At 39.5% G+C, this 5,277-nt stretch overlaps 1 long non-coding RNA gene across 1 annotated transcript in view; it reads right to left on the minus strand.

Annotated features, from left to right (window-relative positions):
• LOC115300153 overlaps positions 1-2,361 on the minus strand; it is a 10,992-nt gene extending 8,631 nt beyond the window's left edge. Inside the window, exons 1-2 of the long non-coding RNA XR_003912520.1 lie at positions 2,213-2,361; positions 508-546 (exon numbers count right to left, since the gene is read on the minus strand). This is a non-coding gene — a long non-coding RNA (uncharacterized LOC115300153). The remainder of the gene's footprint in view (positions 1-507; positions 547-2,212) is intronic.
• Positions 2,362-5,277: the final 2,916 nt, after the last annotated feature.

Here is a 5,277-nt window from a genome sequence, read left to right on the forward strand (position 1 = left end):
CTACAGTGGAAGGTCAGCAGTGCAGAGCCCAATGCAAGGTTTGAACCCACGAACCGCAAGATCATGCATGACCTGAGCTGAAATCAAGGGTCAGAGCTTAACTGACTGAGCCACCCAGGCACCCCTGTGAATATTATTTCTAACATCATCTCCATGAAAACCCATTATAAGATATTTTCTTTACAGAATTGTGTCAGGAAAATCTTTACTTCTCCAAGGAATTGTTTTGCTTTATTCTTGTGGACAATACCAATATATTAACTGGTTGGCTATCCATTTCCTATGACAGCTATAAAGACTGGGTACACAGATGCAGTTCAAATTTACTCCAACTATTTACAGACCCTGTGACCTGGATAACAACTGGTCAATTTTCTAAATTTTCATTTGGACCTGATCATTTGCAGCCTGATCTATTCAATCTACATTTTCCCTATACATATCTATACATGTCCTTTTTATATGGATTTTTGGGAGATTTAAATAACTGAATAAATGGATACATACCCGGAAGTTGATCATTTTCTGCAGCTCTTACACAGGGATCTATGAAAGTAAAAATGGGAAAAAGAATAGAAAGACATGAAAAGCCAAACTTCAATGTAGAAAAGAAAAGAAGCACTATTAAAGACTCTTGGGGTGCCTGGGCGGCTCAGTCAATCAAGCATCTGAATCTTAATTTCAGCTCAGGTCATGATCTCAGGGTTGTGAGACTGAGCCCTGCATCAGGTTCTGCTGAGCAGGGAACCTGCTTAAGATTCTCTCTCGCTCTCATTCTCTCTCTCTCTCTCTCATTCTCTCTCATTCATTCATTCTCTCTCTCTCTCTCTCTCTCTCTCTCTCTCGCTCTCAAAAATTAGAAAAGAAAGGTTCACATTGCAGCTTCAGTAAATGTCACCTAGTGAGAGAATTATGATGCTAGGAGATGTCAGAAAAGTCCCTATTTTATAAGCACCAAACTCTACTGGCAGATCTGTTATCAATCTATGAAAGTTAGATAAGTATGTTATACATTTCTGTCTTCCTGATCTAATGGCAAGTTGCTAATCTTTGAACTAGTGATATTTTCTTCTTCCCACAATTTTATCCTATGAAAAATAATATAAATGGATCTAAATAACTAAAAGCCTGGTTTCTGAAACTCAGTATACCTCTGGAAGTCATTCCTTCCTGTGATTCTGGTCTCTGCTCTGAAGCTGGGATAAAAGAGCTCAAATTAGGTTGGGTTTTCTTGAGAAGGCTGGACTGAGAGACCCAGGATTTTTTTTTTTTTTTTTTAATGATGGAGCCTTTAGTTTTTCCAAGTCTGTTTCCTTCTCTTTCTCTAGGAATTCACCATTTCCTAGGAGTCTAGTATAAGTTTTTTTAGAATTCAAACCAGCCAAGTTGAGGCCAGTCTTCACTGGAACATCTGCAAATCACCAAAGATCATTTAAAACAAAAACAAAACAAAAAAAAACTACAAATTAAAACTTATTCCACATTCATTGCTCAATTATTTCAAAAGGAGAATGAATCCAACTGTTTTTGTTTTGTTTTGCGGGGTGCTAACTACACTTGTGATCATAGCACAAGGTGAAACTTGTTCAATCACTGTCGTACACCTGAAACTAATGTAAGATTGTGCGTCAACCATACTAAAACAAACAAACAAAAACAGAATAAAATTTGGTGAAAACTCATCTGGTTTGAATCTCAGCTCTTCCACTTACTAAGTGTCAGTATAAGCAAGTAACTTAATCTCTCTCAGCTTCAGTTTATATGCAAAATGAAGAGAACACTTCCTTCAGATGATTGTTGTGGGAATATACTAAGAACATAGCAGTTTCTCTAGAAATACTTCCCAGATCCCTTGGAATGGTTTCATACTGCCTTTTGCAGGCTCTGGTAGGGCCAACGATGTTCTTGTAACCAGGAAAGGGAAAGCTTGATGCACATATTCCTACACTGCTATTTCTACCTACAAGAGCAGGAATGCAAACTGAGCTTGCCCCATCCCCACTCGGGATCTGGGAACCCACTGAGTGGCAGTCAGACCCTTCTCTTGCTTTTTCTTAACTACTCCTGAATTGGACAGTACCCACACACCCAAACACTAAATCGCTGCACGTGGGGGTTGTGAAGTTTCACCTTAGTTTGGGTAAGGCAATAAACTGGTGCCTTTCTCCCAGCCCTTCCCGTACGTCCCCAAGCTCCGCAGAGTCATACCTACCAGTCTTTCACCACCACACTCCCATCTTTGGTTCTGAAAGATCAGATTACAGAGATCTCCTAGAGACTCTCGGGGAGAAACCCTCGCTCTCCCTTCACGCGGCGCAGGTTGGAAGATTCAGTTTATATTCAGTTAATACCGGCTACCGCCCCACTGCGCGTGTGCGGAAGTAACTGCCGCCCAGGTTCCCAGGTGCCCCCGCGGTGCAGGCTAGTCATAGGGGACTGCATTTCCCATAAGGCCTGTAGAGCTCGTTTCCGGAAGGCGTCAGAGGCCTCTTCCTCTTCGTGGGGAGATTCGTGGGTTGGTATCTCTGGGGCTTCCCAAAGAGCCACACTCATTTATATATAAAAGGGAAGTGTACATATCATTTTCGTTTAAAAATATAAAAGACACCGGAATTTTTTTTTAAACTAGAAAGTCTAAATCAGCAGTATAAGATAATAATCTACCCTTAGTTCTGTTTCTTTTAGCAATGCGCTTCCTTAGGTCCCAGCAAAGGAGACGAAGAGAACCCAACAAAGAAGACTGAGAAGGGATAATGTGTGAGACAGACGTCAAAGTAGAAGAGTTTGCATCTGCAAAATCAAGGGAAAAAATGTTTCAAGAAGTGGGAAATGATCCAGTGTATTAAATGCTGCTAAGTCAAGTAGGATGATAACTAAGAATTGTCCATTGGATTTAGCATTATGGAGACTGTTGAAATATGCCATTTTGGCGTAGTGGTAGAAATTCAATAAAATCGGATAAGAATTTGGTAAGAGTGGAATGAAAGAATGGCAAGAGAGGAAGTGTGGAAAGCAAGTATAGACCATACCTTTAAGAAGTTTGGCTTTTGAAAGATGAGTAGAAAAAGCTGTTGTTGCATATGGATTTTTTTAAGATGGAAGAAATTTATAGTATGTATGTTAATTAAAATTATACAGTAGAGGGAGAAATTGACAATACAGGAGAAATGATATAGTTGCAGGAAGAAAAGTCCTGAAAAAAGGGATGGAATTCAGTACACACTGGAAGGATCAGTCTGAGTATGGACCATTCATCCATTGAAATATAAAGGGAGACAGTTTATCTAGGTACAGATGCAGATTGAGACACAAGTTTGGTGATGGGAGAATGAGCATATCTTCTTGTGAATGCTTGTATTTTCTCAGTTAAATAGGAAGCTGAAAGTAAAGATAGGGAGAAGGTATTGGAGGCTTAAGGAGAGAAGCGTAGTACTGTAGGGCATTGATTCTAATAAATGCTCCCCCCCCCCACATTTAAACTTCTGTTAAACTGGTATTTTATAAATGATAGCATGCTGTAGTTTAACTGGCAGCATATTTTCTCTCTTTTAGAGAATGTGCAATAATAGTGTATATTATAATCAATGGCATCTGAGATTCTCTTATTGGTTATTTAGGAATGTGGAAGAGTGAGTGAATTAAGGAAATATAGTACTACTGCTTGGTAGCATGAAAAGCCCACTTGATATTAGTAGCCAGTGGCTTCTCTGGTATTTTCAATGTCATAAAAATATATTTTTATATCTCATCTTTAAAAAAAATTCCTTTCTTGGGGCACCTGAGTGGTTCAGTCGGTTAAGTGTCCAATTTTGGCTCAGGTCATGATCTGATCTCAGTTCAAGCCCTGCGTTGGGCTCTGTGCTGGCAGCTCAGCGGAGCCTGGAGCCTGCTTCAGATTCTGTGTCTCCCTCTCTTTGCAACCCCCCCTTTCTAAAGTAAACATTAAATTTTTTTTAAGTCCTTTCTTGACCTGTAGCCCATTTGAGCCACTGCACCATTTCCTAGCATTCCTTCATGGAAAAATTTTTCTAAAGAGCTGCTTCTTGTTGCTGCCTATATCTTCACACCTCCAATTCTCTCCACAGTCCACTCGAATGGCTTCTTGACTCTACTCTCCTGAAACTGATCTTGTCAAGTTACCAATTAAATTCCAATTCTGTCCTCATTATATTTGACCTCAACAGCATTCAACACAATTAAAATACCTCCTTATCTTGGTTTCTAGAGCATCTCATAAAGCTAGTTTCTCTCCCTTCTGTATTTCCTTTATAAAACTCTTCCTCTGTTCCACCTCCAAATGTTGGAGTACTTAAGGCTTTGATCTTGAGCCTTTGCTTTCTGAAACTGTCCTCTAAATGATCTCATTCAGTTCCATGGCTTGAAATACCATTTATATAATGATGACTGAAAAATCTGTATCTCCGGCTTTCACTTCTCCCATGAACAACAGACCCCTAATTCCTTATGCCTACCTGAAATCTCCCCTTTAAAACTTAAAAGTCACCTCCGACTTCACATTTCTAAGCCAATAGTTCCTGCTTCCTCCCATCCCCAATCTAGTACTTCTAGTTCAATAAATATACCATCACCACCTCATCATGCAAGCAACAATTTAGGAGCCATCCTTGATTTCTCTTATTCCTTTTCCTTTCCTTCTTTCATAGTATATATGTTCTATGAAAGCATATATTTTTATTTGACAATACTGTGATTTATAATAAGAAACGTATATTTGATCTTCATCCCTGTTTCTGGCTCAGAGCTCCTAAAACTCGGAATTTCCTAAGTGATGAGAGCAATAATGATGTCTTTTGTTATATTAATGAAGTGATTTGGGACTGTACCTAAGGATGGGGGCTGGCTGCCAAGTGAATCAATCATATGATTAGAGATTAGAGAGTTGAAACTTTCAGTCCCAAATCCCTGACTTTCTGGGGAGAGGAGAGAGGCTGGAGGTTAAATCAATTGCCAGTGGCCAATAACTTAATCAATCATGCCTATGTAATGAAGCCTCCATAAAAATTCAAAGTATGGGGCTCCCAGACTTTCTGAGTTGGTGAACACACATAGGTACAAAGAGAGTGTTGGCCCAGAAAGGGCATGGAAGCTCTTTACCCCTTTACCATACTTTGCCCTATGCATCTCTTCCATCTGGCTGTCCCTGAGTTATATATCCTTTTATAATAAATTGGTAATCTATAAAATAAAATGTTTCTCCAAGTTTTGTGAGCTGCCTGGCAAATTAGTCAAACCTTACGAGGGGTTGTTGGAACCTCC

This window comes from Suricata suricatta, chromosome 8 (genome assembly GCF_006229205.1).
Source record: "Suricata suricatta isolate VVHF042 chromosome 8, meerkat_22Aug2017_6uvM2_HiC, whole genome shotgun sequence".
Lineage (NCBI taxonomy): Eukaryota > Metazoa > Chordata > Mammalia > Carnivora > Herpestidae > Suricata > Suricata suricatta.